Source organism: Bombina bombina, chromosome 3 (genome assembly GCF_027579735.1).
Source record: "Bombina bombina isolate aBomBom1 chromosome 3, aBomBom1.pri, whole genome shotgun sequence".
Lineage (NCBI taxonomy): Eukaryota > Metazoa > Chordata > Amphibia > Anura > Bombinatoridae > Bombina > Bombina bombina.
Window position 1 is genome coordinate 460023551 of NC_069501.1, and position 23766 is coordinate 460047316.

General features: G+C 36.1%; 1 long non-coding RNA gene across 2 annotated transcripts; it reads right to left on the reverse strand.

Annotated features, from left to right (window-relative positions):
* Positions 1–4787: 4787 nt before the first annotated feature.
* Positions 4788–23550, reverse strand: LOC128651703 (uncharacterized). Of its 2 annotated transcripts, XR_008401172.1 has the most exons (9): positions 23457–23550; positions 20661–20803; positions 18700–18804; positions 13071–13213; positions 11794–11863; positions 11285–11389; positions 8617–8682; positions 6168–6243; positions 4788–4966 (listed from the first exon to the last, which is right to left on the reverse strand). It is a non-coding gene; the product is annotated as an uncharacterized LOC128651703 (long non-coding RNA). The 2 variants fall into 2 exon arrangements; XR_008401171.1 differs by lacking the exon at positions 11794–11863.
* Positions 23551–23766: the final 216 nt, after the last annotated feature.

Below are 23766 nucleotides of genomic sequence, written 5' to 3' on the forward strand. Positions count from 1 at the left end.
CCTGGTCTATCCCACTCCTTAGTAACAATAGTCACAATCCTCTTAGGGACTGGAAAAACATCAGTGTAAACAGGAACCTCTAAGTATCTGTCCATTTTACACAATTTCTCTGGGACCACTATAGGGTCACAATCGTCTAGAGTAGCTAATACCTCCTTGAGCAATAAGCGGAGGTGTTCAAGCTTAAATTTAAAGGCCGTCATATCAGAATCTGTCTGAGGGAGCGTCTTTCCTGAATCAGAAATCTCTCCCTCAGATAACAAATCATTTACCCCTACTTCAGAACATTGTGAGGGTATATCGGATACGGCTACTAAAGCGTCAGACGGCTCAGCATTTGTTCTTAACCTAGAGCTGACACGCTTTCCTTGTAAACCAGGCAGTTTAGAGAAAACCTCTGTGTGGGTTTTATTCATAACTGTGGCCATGTCTTGTAAAGTAAATGAATTAGACGCACTAGAGGTACTGGGCGTCACTTGTGCGGGCGTTACTGGTTGTGACACTTGGGGAGAGCTAGATGCTAAACCCTCATTTCCTTCTAAATGAGAATCATCTATTGCAATATTTTTAAGTGCAAAAATATGCTCTTTATAATTTAGACATATCAGTGCAAGTGGGACACATTCTAAGAGGGGGTTCCACAATGGCTTCTAAACACATAGAACAAGGATTCTCCTTGGTGTCAGACATGTTAAACAGGCTAGTAATGTAACAAGCAAGCTTGGAAAACACTTTAATCAAAGTAAATAAAACTTTAAACAAAAACGGTACTGTGCCTTTAAGAGAAAAAAAGCTGCACAAACTCTGCAAAACAGTGTAAAAAAAGCAGTAAACAAAACGAAATTTTTTTTTACAGTAGCATCATAAAGCCTTAGTAACTTTGCACCACTATGCAAATAAACAATTAACCCCTTAATGTAAAAACCGGATTGAAAAAACTTCAAAACCAGTAAAATAACGTTCAGCACCTTGCCACAGCTCTGCTGTGGCGCCTACCTGCCCTTTAGGAACGATTTGTGGGGGAAAAAAACCTCTTTACAGCCCTCAAATACAGCATGAATCTCTGGAGAAGTAGCTGGATGCTTCTGAGGTAAATAAACTGTGCAACTGAAAATAGGCCCCTCCCACCTCACTCGAAGTTATGGGGCCTAAAAAACACCACAGAGTGTTTCTTAAACTAGCCATGTGGGTTAATAACCCTTAAACAAGCCACAAAGACCCCTTAAAGTCCCTCAAAAAATGTTTTATTTGTAACTAAACCAAAACGTATTTTCCTATTAGTGTCACCAGTAACTATGAGCCCTTTATGCAAGCTTGGATTCCTCTTTTACTGAAAACAGCTTACCTTTCCCTCATGGGGATATTGCCAGCCTTTTCTAGAAATAACACAGTCTGTTTAGAAAAAAATAGACTGAACATACCTTAAAGCAGTTTAGCCTGCAAACTGTTCCCCCAACTGAAGTTTTCCTGTACTCTTCAGCCCTTGTGAGAACAGCAGTGGATCTTAGTTACAAAATGCGAAGATCATCATCCTCCTTGCAGATATCTTCATCCCTTTTCTGCCAGAGAGTAAATAGTACACACCGGTACCATTTAAAATACCAAACTTTTGCTTGAGAAAATAAAAACTAACATTTTTGTCACCACACTCACTTTGCCCTTCCTAGCAGTTAAGCAGTCAGAGAGAAAGACTGGGGGATGGAGCTAAGGGAGAAGCAATATAGACAGCTCTGCTGTGGGTGCTCTCTCTGCCACTTCCTGTAGGGAAGAATATCCCACAAGTATGGATGAATCCGTGGACTCGATACATCTTACAAGAGAAATAATGTTTAGATTTTGCCCCTTTATGTAATTTAGCTCTAAGGATTGAGCAATTTCTATTTCTCAGAACACGGAAAGCACCCCAACGACTTCTCAAGGGTAACCCTACTATGTATCTTTCTCTAATTGGCTTTAAAGGGGCATTAAACCCAATTTTTTCCTTTCCTGCTCCAAAGCATGCAGTGGTGGCTTCAGATATATGCCCCGTGTTATTGGCTCAACCATGTGCCTTGCTGTTTCTTCAACAAATACAAAAGAGAACAAAGCAAATTAAAAAGAAAATTGTAAAAAGTGGTCAAAATAGTGTTCTCTATCTGAATCTTGACAGCAAACTGTTTTGTGGTTGTTATCAGATAAAACATAAAACCCAGAGTACATTATACCAAATTTGATGGTCTTGGCTAGTAGGTGCGGTTTGGCATATTGTCTATCTTAAAAAATAAAAAGGGGCAGGAAAGTGAAAAACAGAAACTCTCATGATTCCAATAGAACATGCAATTTTAAACAACTTTTCAAATGTATTTAAAATTATAATATAATATCTGCTGTCTTAGACTATTTTTAAAGGACCAGTAAATGCAGTAGATTTGCATAATCAATAAATCCATGATAAAGACAACGCAGTAGCACTGAGGCCCTGATATTCAAAAGTTCTCCAGCTTGGAGAGAAATTGCAGTTCAGACTTCACAGGGGCTGAACTCACTGAATATTCAAAAGAAAAAGAGCAGAACTCTCCAGCACAGCAAGATCTCTATCATTTCAATATATGAAGTAGAGACAAGCTCAATGCAATAAAGCACTGTGTGATATGAGTTTTGTTACACTTGTGTGTTACTTTAACAAATTGGGGTCATAGTATATTTCTGTTTGTATAAACAAATTACATTGCACCTTGAATTTGCTGCATTGCAAACTAAAACTGTCACTTTTCAGAAAGTGGGAGGGTCAGGGCAGTTTCCTGGGCTGAACAGGGGAGTTCCTAGGTATGTCTGAAGATCTCTCACCAGTCTGTCTGTCACCAGTTGTCTCTCCAGCTGTATGCAGGTGAAGTTTGCTCAAAATTCACAATAGACTTATTTAACTAATAGAAAAGTAATATATAGTAAATAGACAAAAGTTCAATTGTAGTGAAAACATTTAATTTGAAATTGCTACAAACTGAGCCTTTATATCAGCCCCAGGGGTTCTCCAGTTACCTTCTCTCTCCCATGTGAAATGTTGTATTGCAGAGAGCTTCATTACTTTCTATTTCCAAGTCCCTACCCTTTTCATAGAAAATTCAGTGAATTTTGCCTCTGAAGCCTGCTGTATAGGTCAGAATTTGTAAAATCACAATACTAACTACACTGCTGTACACAAAATAAAAAAAAAATAAAAAATAGAAAAGTGCAAAAGTTTAAATTGGAAGCGTAAAGTGATATAAAACCAAAAGCACAAAGTGTAAAAGCAGAACTAATGGCATGCAGTGCTATATTGCACTTGGCTTGTCTCACAGAAAAGCAGGGAACGCCCCTTGGAGAAGTAAAGCAAAATCTGTCTTAAAAAAAAAAATCACTTGGGATCTTGCAATGCTGGAGGATTCATTTTTTCTGTCAAATTTCAAAGTTCTCTATTTCCACATGCATACAAGTATATTCTGTGAATTCTTGCACATGCATAGATGTATATTCTGTGAATTCTTGCACATGCTCAGTAGAAGCTTGTCGACTCAAAGTATAAAAAGATTGTGCACATTGTTAAAGGAAGTAAACTGGAAGGTTTTTTAAAATTGCATGCTCTATCTGAATCATTAAAGTATCATTTTGACTTGAGTGTCCCTTTAAAAAGGCCATTTTACATTAGATTTTTCTTTGCATAAATGTTTCGTAGAAGATCCACTAATAAAGCCAATACAGGTTGTTTTTTGGGTGGGGGGGGGGTGTAAAAATGTAATTTTGCTTAAAAAAAAACAAAAAAAAAAACATTGTGCTGAATTTCATATTACAAACCAAGCCCCAAAGTTTTAGAAGTAAACAGTTGTCTACCTACTCCTCCAGCATGTGTAAAGGGTCTTTTCATATGCAGGGGGGGGGCGTCTGCTCTCTTTTTGCTTTACATCAGTGTCCGCACATATTCTTTATATTAGTGTATTACATGCAGTTATATGATAATTAGTGTATACTGTCCCTTTTACGGCCAAGCTCTTGTTGCTTATAGCACTTACAGCTGACCAAGACTCATCTAGTAGGGTAGAAATTTCAAAAACTGACTTGTTCAGTATGACCCATCGTACTGCCACTGTGCGGCTATACACACACACATACATACACACACACACACACACACACACGTACAAATACCCAATTCCCGGAATTCCAAAATCCGTGCAATAATAAAAAGAAATAAGTTACCATTTTTCCCTGCCCGCATGTTTGGTTTTTGGGTGTTCTAAAAAGAATAGTCCATTTAAAACAGCCATTGCCTTTATGCAGTACAGTATTGTACTAGCTATACAAAAACTATTGAAAGTTTAAAAAAAAAACTACTTTTAGGTTGCAGGTATATAGTTAAGACATGTAAATATTGCCTAAATTATATAAATGATACCGTTACACTTAGTCTCATTCCTTCTCCAAGCAGTCCCATTTTACAGATGCGAAAATATAAATATAATATTAAAAAAAAAAAAATGAATAGGCATCTTTATTTCATTTAACCGCAGCATCAGCGCAAAACTAAGCACCCACGGCGCAGCTGTTTTTTTCAAAGAGATGACGTTTCCACCTTAGTCAGTAACTGTGCTATTGAAAAAAAAACTGAGCTGTGCTGTGCGCGGCCGGAGGCGCTTAGACAAAAAAAAAAAATAATGTAACTGATGAATGATGGTCACCTTTATGTTAAGTGATGCTAATTATAGCGTTTCATAAATAGTAGGATTTATCATCACTTTAATGCATAACCATATAAATAAAACACTAACAAAATGTAAGATAAGTCACAGCTTTATTAATAGAATAGATATCAGAAACACTTTATTAGCATTTTATTAAATAGCTAGGTTTATAGTTCAAACAGGAACGCCAAGGACAATCCCTTTCCATGGGTACACGACTTGTGAGAGCAGCAGTTACGCAAAACACACACGTACTCCAGCTGTTAAAACACCTGCAAAAAAACAAAACAAAAGTGAGAATATAGAACAAAATGTAAAGTTATGCCTACAAACCCTAGAGAATAACATACAGTAGACATAACGTACACTTTTCTCCTCAACTGCATCCATTTGAATATGTTGTATTCAGGGAACACCTACAACAACTGGTATCAACTCATTCAGCAATATGCATTTTTTCCGTTTAACCCCTTAACGAACAGTGCCGTACAGGCGCAGTAGTTTATTAGCCCTAAAGGATGCTGCTGTCCTGGGCTCTTTCTGCGGCAATCTAGCTGACAGCGGCGAGATTGCTCTATTCTGCATGTCCCACTCGAGAAAAGAGCCGTGTGTGAATCCTACACTGCACAAAAGGGAGAAAAAAAAAAACAAAAAAACAACCACACACACTACAGCCACACAATCTTACAAGCTACAAGATTAACCCCTACAGTGTCAGGAATTTCTTAAGTCTGTGCCAAGTTCATACTTTCCTTATTACTTCTATTATCAAACTGGCTTTATTTTCTTGTTATCCTTTGCTGAAAGAACAGCATTGCACTACTGGCAGCTAGCTGAACACATCTAGTTAGCCAATCACAAGAGACAAATGTCTGCAGGAACCAATAAGCAGCTAGCTCCCTTTAGTGTAGGATATGCGCATATTCGTTTTTTGACAAGAAATACCAAGAGAAAATTGGAGAATTTAGAAGTGAGGGAGACAGATTCCTTCCACCTGGGCCATGTGAATTTATAAACCCGGAACCTTAGTGGCTTAGCATTAAGTGCCATTGCTATGAGAATGAGACTTATGCAATTTTAACAAACAAAAAAAAAAAAAACACACAAAACAACCCCCCTCTGTGTTCAGTCTGGTAACCATTTTCCTAAACCAAGTAAGCAGAACATAAACGGGATATGAAACCCAAATGTTCTGGGTAGCGCTTGCCGATTGGTGGCTAAATGTAGCCAATAAATCAGCAAGCGCTACCCAGGGTTCTGAACCAAAAATGGGCGGCCTGCTAAGCTTACATTCTTGCTTTTTCAAATAAAGATTAAGAGAACGAAAATTTGATATGAGTAAATTGGAAAGTTGCATGCTCCATCTGAATCATGAAACACATTTGGGTTTCATATCCCTTTAAGATGCAGGGAAACAAAAATTTAAGCATTGAAAGTTATAAATGCTACATCTTCACAACCATTCATGCTTACCTGGGCTGATGTAACGGAGAAATGTTTCATGTAGACATTTTGTCCAGTGCTTGAAGATCTGTATATAAAACAAAATCTATATACAGAAAACAAAATTAGTGTAAGAAACTAGACAACCTGGTGCTCTAAATGCACCCAGTGTACAAAGTACAGAGTTAAAGTTGCCTTTCCCATATTTAAGCCAAACATATTATACACAACAATCATACATAATAAAACATACATATTATACATAATTATAAAAATATTGTACAATAGATAACCAAACAAACTGAAATCTGATTAGCTTCCCATGATCACAGACAGTGAGAGCAGCCGCACTCTACTCTCACTATCCGTGACAACTTCAGCAGACACAGAACTCAATGTGTTCAGTTACCATACTACACATTATAACTTTATACAGAATATAGAAAATACATATTATAAATAATAATAATAATAAATATAAATAGAAAATACATAATAATAATAATAATAAAAAATACATATTATAAATAATAATAATAATAATAATAATAATAATAGAAAATACATATTATACATAATAATAATAAAAAATAGAAAATACATTTAATACATTATAGAAAATACATATACATAATAATAAATAGAACATACATATTATACATAATCTATACATATACATAATCTATACATATACATAATATATATTATAGAGAACAATTATACATAATTATAAAAATATTGTACAAAATATTGTACAATAGATAACCAAACTGAAATCTGATTAGCTTCCCATGATCACAGACAGTGAGAGCAGCCGCACTCTACTCTCACTATCCGTGACAACTTCAGCAGACACAGAATTCAATGTGTTCAGTTACCATACTACAAATTATAACTTTATACAGAATATAGAAAATACATATTATAAATAATAATAATAATAATAATATAAATAGAAAATACATAATAATAATAATAAAAAATACATATTATAAATAATAATAATAATAATAATAGAAAATACATATTATACATAATAATAATAAAAAATAGAAAATACATTTAATACATTATAGAAAATACATATACATAATAATAAATAGAACATACATATTATACATAATCTATACATATACATAATAATCTATACATATACATAATATATATTATAGAGAACAATTATACATAATTATAAAAATATTGTACAAAATATTGTACAATAGATAACCAAACAAACTGAAATCTGATTAGCTTCCCATGATCACAGACAGTGAGAGCAGCCGCACTCTACTCTCACTATCCGTGAACACTTCAGCAGACACAGAATTCAATGTGTTCAGTTACCATACTACAAATTATAACTTTATACAGAATAATAATAATAATATATTATACAGAACATACTAAACATACATATTATACATAATATATAAAAAATACATTTTACATAATATATAGAACATACATATTATACATTATAGAAAATACATATACATAATAATAGAGCATACATATTATACATAATATATAAAAAATACATTTTACATAATATATAGAACATACATATTATACATTATAGAAAATACATATACATAATAATAGAGCATACATATTATACATAATAATAAAATATACAGAACATACATTTTATACATAATATATATTATACAGAACAATTATACATATTATACATAATTATAAAAATATTGTACAATAGATAACCAAACAAACTGAAATCTGATTAGCTTCCCATGATCACAGACAGTGAGAGCAGCCGCACTCTACTCTCACTATCCGTGAACACTTCTGCAGACACAGAATTCAATGTGTTCAGTTACCATACTACAGATTATAACTTTATACAGAATAATAATATATTATACAGAACATAATATACATATTATACATAATAAAAAATAATAATAATACATTATACATATCATATACCAACTTGGCGTTCTGAACACGTCTGAGGACGGATGAATCTGGTTGAATCCTTGTCATACTTGAATGGTGTCCCAGCGAAGTCTCATCTTGTGCAGCAGAATGACGTAGCAGATCTTGAGCAGCATATGTGTCCTTTTCATGCAGCAAACAGCAGCTTGACCGGATAACCTTAAACAAATGTTAATGGGAGATGCACAGGAGACAGATATACATTCACAATAGACCAAGAAAAAAAAAAAAAAAGCCAAAAAGGCATTTGGAGGTACAGATTGGAATCTGCATAGCTTTCCATGATCACAGGAGGTGAGAGCAGTCGGCCGCACTGTCCCCACCGCCTATAAACACAGTTGTCAAACACAGAATACAATGTATACCTCCTGCCTTTGTTGTGGCAAATGAACAATCATCAAATCATAAAACCTTAGCTTAACAGCAGCATTAGGTTTCTGCTTTATAATTTATAAAGCAGTTTGTTACTAAATTGAATCTAATAAATGGGAAAGGCAACAGTAGCCCCAGTCTCTGTCCTTACCAACTTGCAGCCTGGATGTCAGCAGACGCAGTTGAGGTGAAGACCTCTCGCTTCACATTGCTACATCTGTTGAGGAAACAAAGTTTCAGTTCTTGCACAGCAATACATAAGTAGCTATAAAAAGTAGCTATCCCTAAGAGGCAAATACAGAGAAGAGGGGTGTAGTGAAGTGTTCTTCTCGCACTGCATGATAATTCATATACAGATTATAAGAGCAACACCCCCCCCACACACACCAATATCTCTGTCTAAAAGGTCATGGAAAGAAAGTATTTTCTATCTTTCACATCTGTTTCCAAATGGTGTGTATATATGTTAACATGACAAAAGTGACACAGAAAAAATAAATTACAACACATAAGAAAATACAGTAATATTTAAACTTGAACATTATAAATTAAACATTCACGATTCAGCTACAGTATATAATTTTAAACAACTTTCCAATTTATTTCTATTACCAAATTTGCTTTATTCTTTTTGGTATCCTTTGTTGAAGAATAAAGCCAAGTCAGCTGAAAGGAGCCCAGGAGTGTGCAAGTAAAATATTAAGTCTGTCGAAAGAACTGAAATAAGGGGGCAGTCTGAAGAAGCTTAGATACAAGGTAATCAGAGGTAAAAAAGTATATTTAATATAACAGTGTTGGTTATGCAAAACTGGGGAATGGGTAATAAAGGGATTATCTATCTTTTTAAAGAATAACAATTCTGGTGTAGACTGTCCCTTTGACAAAAGGATACTACGAAAACTAAGCAAAATTGATAACAGAATTAAAATAGGAAACTTGTTTAAATGGATTAGATAGAGTGATGTTTTAAAGAGGACAGTTCACCTAAAAATGTTCTCCAATTTAAATTGTTCTCAATGATCCCTTTTACCTGCTGGAGTGCATTTAATAGTTTCTAAGTAACTCCTTTACCCCTATTTTGGCATTTGAAATAGTTTATTTAGCTTGTGGTTTCCCAACCTATACTGAAAGTTTTGATACTGGAGTCTCAGCTATTGCATAGCCTAAGTAAACACAGCCAGCAGAAGAAATTACACTCACTCACAGTGAGGTGCAGGATAGTAAAGTAATAAAATTATTATTTTTCATTGTTCCCTCTATGTATTGAGCTTTAGTTTTCCAGAGAAATATGAGGAAGCAAGTGTGTGTACACATAGTGATAACATAATGAGATCTGATATTACCTGAAACTCAACCCATTGTAATAGGCTGTGGTTTAAAAAGCACAAAACCGGCTACTTCATATACACAAATAAACCTCAAAATGCAATTTCTCACATTTTATCTACTGCAGCTGGTATAAACAAGTCATTGAAAATAAAATATAAAAACTATTTTACAGTGTACTGTCCCTTGAAGTTTAATTTTTTTTACCACTGTGCAAGCAAGTACATTGAACATTTACATTAAAAGGGACAGTCTAGTCAAAATTAAACTTTCATTATTCAGATAGGACTTGTAATTTTAATCAACTTTCCAATTTACTTTTATTATGAAATTTGCTGTTTTCTTCTTCTTGGTTGACACTAAACCTAGGTAGGCTCATATGCTAATTTCTAAGCCCTTGAGGGCTGCCTCGTACCACATTTTTTAAATTGCTTTTAACAACAAGAGGCTGTGAACCATATAGATAACACCGTGTTCAGACACAGTGAGTTATTTAAGAGTTAGCACAACACAATAGATTTGATATAGTCACAGTCATGTGATCAGGGGGGCTGTCAGATGTTTCTTAGATACAAAGTAATCACAGAGGTTAAAAAAATATAAAAGTATTAATATAACTGCTGGCTGTGCAAAAACGGGGGGGGGGGGTAATAAAGGGATTATCTGTCTTTTTAAAACAATAATTCTATCGTAGACTGTCCCTTTAATAATAAATAGCTGCCTATGCTCAATCTTGCTTAAGAAGCTTAAACACTGTTTTATCTTAGAAAAAAAAAAATATATATTGCCCCACAACATACTATTTAATGCCCCTTTAAGAGACAAGATAGATACACACTAGGAATATCAAATTATTTCCCTATTCCTTTAAGGATAAAAGTCTATCAAAATTAAAAAGTACAGTCAGGCCACAAAAAGACACTGCAAGGACAAGTGGACAACATTACAGGGTCATTATAGTGGTAAAATTACATTAGTTAGAATATGTACATTTTAAGACTAGTGATCCTGCACCACTGTGTGGGTTAACACCCACAGTAGAAATACTGCTTGGGACCCCCAGAGCAGTGCCGGTCCCAATCAGCAGCGCTTTCTGCTTGGGACTAGCAGTGCTCTGTGGGTCTTGAGCAGGACATTATTGTTGGTGTTAAAAATGACATGCTCTAATGCTATGTGTTTAGTCCCAAGCAGATACAATCAGTAGCACAACTCAGATGTGTAACTAGCGCCACCAATTGGGACCAGCACTGCTTTGTTGGTCCAAAGAAGTACTTCTACTCTGTCTTTACCCCTTTGTGGGTTAAAACACACAATAACGCAGGGTCGCTAGTCATAAAATTCCATTTGCTAATAACAAATTAGAGCATGTAATGGTTTGACTATTATCACCATTTAATTATACTATATGTCTGCAACAAAAAGTATCTACTGTTATACCAGAAACAGCTTGAATACTATGAATTTAATGTATTTTACAACAATTTAACTCTTACCTGTTTTAACAAAGGAGGCACAGACATTTCTTTTGACAATGAACTAGACACTTAGTGTTGGCTGTATGTCACCTCGTGCTGTAGATCTGATAACTTTAGCATCACCTACAGATACAGGGAAAATAAAAATACATACTACTTAACGTAAGAAACAGGACATTGTGGTAAATTTGCATTGCCTATAGTTAATACTCAAGTAGAACATGCAGAGCTAAAACACTTAGAAGAATGAAGATAAAGTCTTAAGGTCTATATTCTGGGCTGTACAGCATATCTATTTAGTGGGTTTAAGTGGTTAGTTATATGACCAAATGCTACAAAAACTACAGCCTAACAGTCACTCCATATCATAATTTCATAAATGCAACAAATATAAAATAAAGAGCATAAGAAGGGAAAGAAATCCAGGTGTCTGTGAAATGGTATAAAAGGATCAGGAATTAAGTTAGTAAAGACTTGGTGATTATAGGCAGTGACAGAGCAATAATAAATGCAACAGAATAGTTTACCGTGAATGTTAGCTGTGCATTTTCTGGGTTGGGCTTGCATGGGACATATAATGGGGAGCATGACCTAAGGCTGAGGAGACAAACTTGTAATGTACCACAGTATATAACTAGCCTTGGGTAGCTTCAGCAGGGGCCCGCTGCTTCCACTTCCCAAAGACACCGCTGCAATGAAGACCGTTTACTGTACCTACCGCTAATAAACATATGGAAAAGAGAGATCTTTGGCAAAGAGGAGTTACTTGGATATAGCATGTGTGAAGCAGACGTGTAGGAAAACAAGACAAGGGTCCTTAAGAGTACTTTGAAAAGGAGCAATATGCTATTTTATAAGTGGTCATGTACTTTAATAGGAGAAAATGCATTAGGCTATTTGTATTTAATATAGACCATAAAGTCAGAAACTTTACTTTGAAAAATAGGGGAAAAAGGGAAAATTCAAAATGCTATATTAGAGGTAAATTATTTTATTTTAAAATATCATGCTCATAGGCATCAAGAGACAATTTACAATCCACCATAGCTTTACAGCTGAATCCATGGGCACAGGGAGCAGGCGCGCACTGCTCCACATGTCCATAAAAACAGCTGCCACCATGTGCAGAGAGCTCACTGTAACATCTGCCAGTGATCATGTTGGGTCTAACAGGACAGAAAAAAGTAAATTATGCTGTTAAGCAGCCATTGAAAATAGGGGGGGGGAGAATAAAATGCCATGCTAGAGGCAGTAATTATTTTAGACTATACATACCCAAAGGCTTCAGAAACAGTTTACTCCCCACCATAGTCTTACAGCTGTAGCCACGGGCACCAGGAGCAGGTGCGGACTGCTCTTAGTGTCCGTAACTACAGCTGCCACTATGTGCAGAGAGCTCACTGTAACGTCTGCCAGTGACCATGTAGGGATTATCAGGACAGAAGAAAGTAAATTATGCTGTTAAGCAGCCATTGAAAATAAGGGGGGGGGGGGGGGAAATGCCATGCTAAAGGCAGTAATTTATTTTAGACTATACATGCCCAAAGGCTTCAGAAACAGTTTACACCCCACAATAGCCTTACAGCTGTAGCCACGGGCACCAGGAGCAGGTGCGGACTGCTCTTAGTGTCCGTAACTACAGCTGCCACCATGTGCAGAGAGCTCACTGCAACATCTGCCAGTGACCATGTTGGGTTTTACGGGAGAGAAGTAAATTATGCTGTTAAGCAGCCTTTGAAAATAAGGGGAAATAAAATAATTCTAGTGATCATGTGACACCTACATATTAATAACCTGTACTTACCTGCAAACTGGTCTCACAGCCTTGTGGAAGAAAATTAAGCTGTCACATGCTTGAAGTTTCCATAAAGCCATTCTGCCATGCCATCACCTGTTTCTAACCGCTGGAGCCATTTTTGAGCTGGACAGATATTCCAAATAAGCCAGCTAGAAGAGACAAAACAGACTTAATACATTTACGTTATAGATTCCAATTAGAGAAGTAACCTAGCAGAGGTAGTCAGGCTATGGCAACAGTATACAAAAGGATTTATTATAATAATTTGAGAAACCATTCTTTAGCCTGTGAGTATATATACACACACACACACACATTAAAAACAAACACACACCATGCAACCACACAACATACTTAAAAGGGACAGTTTACTAAGAAATGTTCTCCTCTTTAATTTGTTCGAAATTATCTATTTTATCTGCTGGAGTGCATTGCATTGTTTACAAGTAGCTAGTTTACCCTTATTTTAGCATTTGAAATAGCTGATTTAGCCTGTGGTATCCCAACCTATACTGAAAGTTTTAGGACTTAAAAAGGACAGTCATTTTGAGAACAAAAACCATTTAAAAAAAATAAAAAAAATATAATGAACTTGACATTTACATTTTTATAATTAAAATCCATTAATATTGTTTTTGCATTTGCATCAACTTTCAAAGACCAATAAGCAGGGCAGTCAGTCATACAACCTCTGTGTATACCTGCTCATACACAGACTGCCTGGCTTATTCATCCGTGCTCAGAAACTGAGCAGTGCTTGAGAATGCTGGTGCACCGGCAACCAATCAGCCTTCTCTGCATGCTGACATCTCTAAGGCGAAAAAGCGTCAACCGTGTTTGCAGCTCAATGTGAGCAGATCTGCATGCAGTGGGTGTTCATTTTCTATTATGAGACCAGCAGCACTAGAACAGATATGTTTTAAATGAAGATAAGTGTCTGCTTTGTTTACCAAGCCCCTTACAGTGAGTGCCCCAGACTACCTCATCAACAGTGCTAAACTGGGAGCTCCCAAGTAAGTTTGTAAAATGTTTTATACTGGATTTTTAGATTAGTATCTGTGCATATTATTCTTTATAGTAGTGTCTATTACATGCAGTTAAATGAAAATTTGTGTATACTGTCCCTTTAATGATGTCATATTCTTGTAGTTGCTTAATCAAAATAAAAGCCATTAACTTGTATTGATGCTTCTGAAGACTGCCTCCTTATCTCAGACTTGCATGTCAGGCAATAAATGTACTTACTCAAATAACTCCACGGCCACAATGTTATTTATATGAAACACATGAACTAAAGCCATCTAGCAGTAAAAACTGTCAAATACATTCAGATAAGAAGCGGTCGCCAAGGGTTTATGAGCCTACCTAGGTTAGCTTTCAACTAAGAATACAAAAAGATCAAAGCAAATTGGAAAGTTTGTTAAAATTGCATGCACTTTCTGAATCATGAAAGTTTAAGTCTGACTAGACTGTCCCTTTAAGTCCAAGTAATTGACAAACTATGTAAACACAGCCAGCAGAAGAAATGACACTCCTGGTGGGTAGAAGAGATAACTAAATAAAATACTTTTCCATTGTAAGTATTGGGGTTTGGTTTACAGACACAAGATAAGGAAGCAAATGTGTGTACACAAACTGGTAACATAATGAGATCAATTGTACCTGCAAGGTCAACCATAAAACCAGAAATTTAATATCTTATAAATAAACCTGAAAATGCAATTCCCCATACACTTTATATACTCTGCAGCTGGAAATACATTAAGCAAAAACAAATTTTACTGTATACTGTCCCTTTAAATAGAAAAGACAAAAGACAAAAGCAGAAATGTGCATAAATACATTTAAATAGAAGCATTTTCACAATACTGTATACAAAACATGCTCAAACACAAAGCCCACTGAATGAATGTAAAGAGTAATTTACTAGCAGACAAGTTTTTTCCCTTTTTGTTTTAAAAAAAAAAAAAAATTAAAAAAAAAAAAAAAACCTTCCTTGTGCAAGTAATATACCCATTTATTTAAAATGTTGGCTATTTCTATTGGATACTTCTAGAGACATTTGCAGACTGATCTCTTACACTAAAAAAATAATAATCTGCCATTGGAAAAGTTTCAGTTCCTTCCTAGCCTAATTATGTTCTTACACACAGACAAGCTACACATTCCATTCGTCAGTACAAAGCAGTTTGTTTTTTACACTGCAGAGCTGTATCTCATTTACTTAGGAACTTTTTATCCACTGAAATCAAGAGTACTGTCTCTTATTTGTAATCTGAGCTATAGATCAAATCAATGCTACACAACTAAACGTTTATTAAACATCAAGAAATCTTTTGTAAAAGTTTAACAGCAAAATGCTTGCAGTATTAATGGAGAAAGCATAGTTAGTGAAGATAGTGCATTTATATGATTCTGCAATGCAGCTAAACAGTTTACTAGGTCACATTTAAAGCAATAAGCTGACAATCATTTAAACACTTGGCTCATATACACACTCATCTGCAGGCAAACACATGATATAAATATCACTGCTGAATATAAGATATAAATCACATATTTAACACAACAAAGTAATGCAAATCTCACCTGCTAAACACCACAAACATCTCAAAAAAATATTACGCAATTTCAGCCTTCTAGATGCTTGTGTACAGGAAGTCAGCATTCAAATGCAACCTCATGGCTTTATGATCATGTGGCATACAGCAACCAATCAGAATAAAGGGTTCTTTTTGTTTTTGTTTTTTTAAACATGCTTTATTTGTTTGTAACACTACACGATGAAAAGTGAATTTCTGACGAAGTTCATTTTTATTATGTTTTTTTTTTTCTAGCAGAGCTGCAGATTTAACAACATTTAATTAAATGTAAGTAATTTTCTTGGATTTACAGCAATATTTAACTTAAAAAATTGGTATGGATTGACCAACAATAATGCAGGACTGGTTATATCTCCAAAAGCAAAAGGGAACAGTCTTAAAGGGACATGCACACACAGCCTTTAGACAACTCACGCCACACACAGTCTTAAAGGGACAGATCACAGTATGTGAACCTTGCACACTCTCAAAGTCTTAAAGGGGCAGGCACACAGACTTAAAGGGACATGAAACAATTTTTTTCTAACGGTTCAGATAGAGAATACAATTTTAAACAACATTCCAATTTATTTCTATTATTTATTTTGCTTCATTCTTCAGATATCGTTTGTTGAAGAAATATCAATGCACATGGGTGAGCCAATCAGCAGCTACTGAGCCTATTTAGATATGCTTTTGAACAAAGGATATCAAAAGAGCGAAGAAAATAAGATAATGGAAGTAAATTGGAAAATTGTTTAAAATTACATGCTCTCTCTTAAATCATGAAAGAAAAATTGTGAGTTTCATGTACCTTTAAGGGGACAGCACACCACATGCATGAAATTATGGTACAGGCACACAAGGAACACAGTCTTAAAGGGATAGGCGCACACACACAATGCACACAGCCTTTAAAGGGACAAGCACACACAACGCACACAGACTTAAAGGGACAACACACCACATGCATGCAATCTTAATGGTACAGGCAAACAAGCATCCAAGGAACACTCCGACTTAAAAAGGATAGATGCAACACAATTGCACATAGTCCTTAAAAGGGACAGGCGCACACAATGCACACAGACTTAAAGGGGCAACACACCACACACAAGCAATCTTAATGGCACAGGTGCACAAGCACCCAAGGAACACTTAGTCTTAAAAAGGGACAGACACAAACACAATGCACAAAGCTTTTAAAGGGACAAGCACACACACACAGCGCACACAGACTTAAAGGGGCAACACACCATACACATGCAATCTTAATGGTACAGGCGTACAAGTACCCAAGGAATACTCAGCCTTAAAGGGATATTCGCAGACACACATAATGCACACAGACTTTAAAGAGACAGGCACATACACAACGTACACATACTTAAAGGGGCAGCACACCACACGCATGCAATATTAATGGTACAGGTAATGGTCAAAAACTAAGGAGAAGATTTGCAAAGGGTCCGATCTAAACAAACTCTGAAAGGTATAGGAAAGAAAAGAAAAAAAAAATGTATGGCTTGAGCGGGATCCCAGGAGCTTGGAGAGAAAGGAGAGGGGTAGAAGGGTGACACAGCTTAGTATTGAAGATACCACAATAATTTGAGACAGCAGCCGCCTCGCTGAACAGTGTGTTGGGCGATCCCTACCCATCCCTCTTTCCCTCACACCACAAGAATGAATTTTACATTATGAACAGAGTAAAAAAGAATGATTAGCTTACAAGTGTATTAGCTATAGCTATATAGCAAACACACACAACCTTGCACTCTCTCAAAGCAATACACTCAGCGTTAAAGGGTCAGACACGTACACTCATGCACACAACTCACTCAGCCTTTAAAGGGACTTTAAACACTTGTTATTAGGATTTTGATTTAGTTTTTAAAATGCAAATCCCTTTTTTTTTCTTGTTTATGAGTAGAGGTCAGCTATAGTGTAGTGTTCTGTGCACACCATTGATAATAATGATCATATGGCTGCCTGATAATTATTATCCATGGTGTGCGCAGAACAGAACACTATACTATAGCTAACCTCTCCCTACTCCTAAACAAGACAAATGAAGCATTCCCTACAGTATTTTTTATGATCTTCCTAATACCTGCTAATTAGACAAGCTACTGATGCTATAACATGAGGAGCACAGAGAGCGTGAGCTGCTGGTCAAAGCCACAAACCAAAAACTAAGGAGAACATTTGCAAAGGGTCCGATCTAAACAAACTCTGAAAGGTATTTGAAAGAAGAAAAAAAAAAAATGTATGGCTTGAGCGGGATCCCGGGAGCTTGGAGAGAAAGTAGAGGGGTAGAAGGGTGACACAGCTTAGTGTTGAAGATACCAGAATAAATTTGAGACAGCAACCGCCTCGCTGAACAGTGTGTTGGGCGATCCCTACCCATCCCTCTTTCCCTCACACCACAAGAATGAATTTTACATTATGAACAGAGTAAAAAAGAATGATTAGCTTACAAGTGTATCAGCTATAGCTATATAGCAAACACTAGCTGATGCCGGTTTAAAAGATATTCTTAGTATAGTCATTATAGTGGTAAAATTACATTAGTTAGAATATGTAAATTTTAAGACTAGTGATCCTGCACCACTGTGTGGGTTAACACACACAGTAGAAATACTGCTTGGGACCCCAGAGCAGTGCCGGTCCTATTCAGCAGCGCTTTCTGCTTGGAACTAGCAGTGCTCTGTGGGTCTTGAGCAGGACATTATTGTTGGTGTTAAAAATGACATGCTCTAATGCTATGTGTTTAGTCCCAAGCAGATACAATCAGTAACACAACAGCACTGCTTTGCTGGTCCAAAGAAGTACTTCTACTCTGTATTTACCCCTTTGCGGGTTAAAACACACAATAATGCAGGGTCGCTAGTCCTAAAATTCCATTTGCTAATAACAAATTAGAGCATGTAATGGTTTGACTATTATCACCATTTAATTATACTATATGTCTGCAACAAAAAGTATCTACTGTTATACCAGAAACAGCTTGAATACTATGAATTGAATGTATTTTACAACAATTTAACTCTTACCTGTTGTAACAAAAGAGGCACAAACATTTCTTTTGACAATGAACTAGACACTAAGTGTTGGCTGTATGTCAACTGGTGCTGTCGATCTGATAACTTTAGCATCACCTGCAGATTAGAAAAAATAAATAAAAATACTATTTAATGTAAGAAACAGGACATTGTGGTAAATTTGCATTGCCTATAGTTAATACTCAAGTAGAACATGCAGAGATAAAACATTTAGAAGAATGAACATAAAGTCTTAAGGTCTATATTCTGGGCTGTACAGCATATCTATTTAGTGGGTTTAAGTGGTTAGTTTTATAACCAAATGCTTCAAAACTACCGCCTAACAGTCACTCCATATCAAAATTTCATAAATGCAACAAATATAAAATAAAGAGCATAAGAAGAGTAAGAAATCTAGGTGTCTGTGGAATGGTATAAAAGGATCAGGAATTAAGTTAGTAAAGATTTGGTGATTATAGTCAGTGACAGAGAAATAATAAATACAACAAGAGTGTACCATGAATGTTAGTTGTGCATTTTCTGGGTTGGGCTTGCATGGGACATATAATGGGGAGCATGACCTAAGGCTGAGGAGACAAACTTGTAATGTACCACAGTATATAACTAGCCTTGGGTAGCTTCAGCAGGGGCCCGCTGCTTCCACTTCCCAAGACACCGCTGCTATGAAGACCGTTTACTGTACCTACCACTAATAAACATATGGAAAAGAGATCTTTGGCAAAGAGGAGTTACTTGGATATAGCATGTGTGAAGCAGTCATGTAGGAAAACAAGACAAGGGTCCTTAAGAGTACTTTGAAAAGGAGCGATATGCTATTTTATAAGTGGTCATGTACTTTAATAGGAGAAAATGCATTAGGCTATTTTTATTTAATATAGACCATAAAGTCAGAAACTTTACTTTGAAAAATAGGGGAAAAAGGGAAAATTCAAAATGCTATATTAGAGGTAAATTATTTTATTTTAAAATATCATGCTCATAGGCATCAAGAGACAATTTACAATCCACCATAGCTTTACAGCTGAATCCATGGGCACAGGGAGCAGGCGCGCACTGCTCCACATGTCCATAAAAACAGCTGCCACCATGTGCAGAGAGCTCACTGTAACATCTGCCAGTGATCATGTTGGGTCTAACAGGACAGAAGAAAGTAAATTATGCTGTTAAGCAGCCATTGAAAATAAGGGGGGGGGGGGGGGAGGGGGATGCCATGCTAAAAGCAGTAATTTATTTTAAACTATACATGCCCAAAGGCTTCAGAAACAGTTTACGCCCCACCATAGCCTTACAGCTGTAGCCACGGGCACCAGGAGCAGGTGCGGACTGCTCTTAGTGTCCGCAAACTACAGCTGCCACCATGTGCAGAGAGCTCACTGTAACGTCTGCCAGTGACCATGTTGGGACTATCAGGAGGGAAGAAAGTAAATTATGCTGTTAAGCAGCCATTGAAAATAAGGGGGGGGGGGAGAATGCCATGCTAGAGGCAGTATTTTATTTTAGACTATACATGCCCAAAGGCTTCAGAAACAGTTTACGCCCCACCATAGCCTTACAGCTGTAGTCACGGGCACCAGGAGCAGGTGCGGACTGCTCTTAGTGTCCGTAACTACAGCTGCCACCATGTGCAGAGAGCTCACTGTAACGTCAGCCAATGACCATGTTGGGCTTTACGGGAGAGAAGTAAATTATGCTGTTAAGCAGTCTTTGAAAATAGGGGGAAATAAAATATAATCCTAGGGGCAGAAATTAATTATTTTAGACTAGTCACTTGTCCAGAGGCTTCAGAAATAGTTTACGCCCCACCATAGCTTTACAGCTGTAGTCACGGGCACCAGGAGCAGCCGCGGACTGCTCTTAGTGTCCGTAACTACAGCTGCCACCATGTGCAGAGAGCTCACTGTAACATCTGCCAGTGACCATGTGACACCTACATATTAATAACCTGTACTTACCTGCAAACTGGTCTCACAGCCTTGTGGAAGAAAATTAAGCTGTCACATGCTTGAAGTTTCCATAAAGCCATTCTGCCATGCCATCACCTGTTTCTAACCGCTGGAGCCATTTTTGAGCTGGACAGATATTCCAAATAAGCCAGCTAGAAGAGACAAAATAGACTTAATACATTTACATTATCGATTCCAATTAGAGAAGTAACCTAGCAGAGGTAGTCAGGCTATGGCAACAGTATACAAAAGGATTTCTTATGAGAGACAGACACATAGTAAAAACAAACACACCATGCAACCACACTCATACTTAAAGGGACAGTTTACTCAAAAATGTTCTCCTCTTTAAAGGGCCACTAAACCCAAAATCTTTCTTTCATGATTCAGATAGAGAATTGAAATTTAAAAAACATTACAATTAACTTCCATAATTTATTTTGCTTCATTTTTTAAATATCCTTATTTGAAGAAAAAGCAATGCACATGGTGAGCCAATCACATGATGCTTCTATGTGCAGCTAGTGAGCATATCTAGATATGCTTTTCATCAAAGAATATCAAGAAAATAAAACAAATTAGATAATATAAGTAAATTAGAAAGATGTTTAAAATTGCATTCTCTTTCTAAATCAAAAGAAAAAATGTTGGTGGCATGTCCCTTTAATTTGTTCGAAATGATGTATTTTACCTGCTGGAGTGCATTGCATTGTTTACCCTTATTTTGGCATTTGAAATAGCTGATTTAGCCTGTGGTATCCCAACCTATACTGAAAGTTTTTGGACTTAAAAAGGACAGGCCATTTTGAGAACAAAAACCATTTAAAAAAAAATAAAAAAAAAATAATGAACTTGACATTTACATTTTTATAATTAAAATCCATTAATATTGTTTTTGCATTTGCATCAACTTTCAAAGACCAATAAGCAGGGCAGTCAGTCATACAACCTCTGTACACCTGCTCATGCACAGACTGCCTGGCTTATTCATCCGTGCTCAGAAACTGAGCAGTGTTTGAGAATGCTGGTGCACCGGCAACCAATCAGCCTTCTCTGCAAGCTGACATCTCCAAGGCAACGAAAAAGCGTCCTCTGTGTCTGCAGCTCAATGTGAGCAGATCTGCATGCAGTGGGTGTTCGTTTTCTATATGAGACCAGCAGCACTAGAACAGCTATGTTTTAAATGAAGAAAAATATCTTTTTTTGTTTACCAAGCCCCTTACAGTGAGTGCCCCAGACTACCTCATCAACAGTGCTAAACTGGGAGCTTCCAAGTACGTTTGTAAAATGGTTTATACTGGATTTTTAGATTAGTATCTGTGCATATTCTTTATAGTAGTGTCTATTACATGCAGTTAAAGGAAAATTGGTGTATACTGTCCCTTTAATGATTTCATATACTTTGTAGTTGCTTAATCAAAATAAAAGCCATTAACTTGTATTGATGCTTCTAAAGACAGCCTCCTTATCTCAGACCTTTTGACAGACTTGCATGTCAGGCAATAAATGTACTTACTCAAACATCACCACGGCCACGTGCACAATGTTATTTATATGAAACACATGAACTAAAGCCATCTAGCAGTAAAAACTGTCAAATACATTTAGATAAGAAGCGGCCTCCAAGGGCTTATGAGCCTACCTAGGTTAGCTTTCAACTAAGAATATAAAAAGATCAAAGAAAATTGGAAAGTTGTTTAAAATTGCATACACTATCTGAATCATGAAAGTTTAAGTCTGACTAGACTGTCCCTTTAAGGACAAGTAATTGACAAACTATGCAAACACAGCCAGCAGAAGAAATGACACTCCTGGTGGGTAGAAGAGATAACTAAATAAAATACTTTTCCATTGTAAGTATTGGGGTTTGGATTACAAACAGACAAGATAATGAAGCAAATGTGTGTACACAAACTGGTAACATACTGAGATCAATTGTACCTGCAAGGTCAACCAATTTTAAAACCAGAAATTTAATATCTTATAAATAAAACAGAAAATGCAATTCCCCATACACTTTATATACTCTGCAGCTGGTATAACAAGTCATTGGAAATACATTAACACAATTTTACTGTCCCTTTAAATAGAAAGGGAAAACCAGAAATGTGCATAAATGCATTTAAATAGAAGCATTTTCACAATACTGTATACAAAACATGCTCAAACAACACAAAGCCCACTGAATGAATGTAAAGAGTAATTTACTAGCAGGTGTGTAATATACCCATTTCTTTAAATGTTGGCTATTTCTATTGGATACTTCTAGAGACATTTACAGACTGATCTCTTACACTAAAAAAATAATAATCTGCCATTGCAAAAGTTTCAGTTCCTTCCTAGTCTAATTATGTTCTTACACACAAACAAGCTACACATTCCATTCAGTCAGTACAAAGCAGTTTGTTTTTTACACTGCAGAGCTGTATCTCATTTACTTAGGAACTTTTTATCCACTGAAATCAAGAGTACTGTCTCTTATTTGTAATCTGAGCTATAGATCAAATCAATGCTACACAACTAAACGTTTATAACATCAAGAAATATTTTATAAAAGTTTAACAGCAAAATGCTTGCAGTATTAATGGAGAAAGCATAGGTAGTGAAGATAGTGCATTTATATGATTCTGCATTGCAATGCAGCTAAACAGTTTACTAGGTCACATTGAAAGCATAATAAGCAGACAATTTAAGCACTTGGCTCATATACACACTCATCTGCAGGCAAACACATGATATAAATATCACTGCTGAATATAAGATATAAATCACATATTTAATACAACAAAGTAATGCAAATCTCACCTGCTAAACACAGCACAAACATCTCAAAAAAATTTGACGCAATTTCAACCTTCCAGAAGCTTGTATACAGGAAGTCAGCAAGATTCAAATGCACCTCATGGCTTTATGATCATGTGGCATACAGCAACCAATCAGAATAAAGGTTTTTTTTTCCTGTGTTTTTTTTAAACATGCTTTATTTGTTTGTAACACTACACGATGAAAAGTGAATTTCTGACGAAGTTCATTTTTATTATGTTTTTTTTTTTCTAGCAGAGCTGCAGATTTAACAACATTTAATTAAATGTAAGTTATTTTCTTGGATTTACAG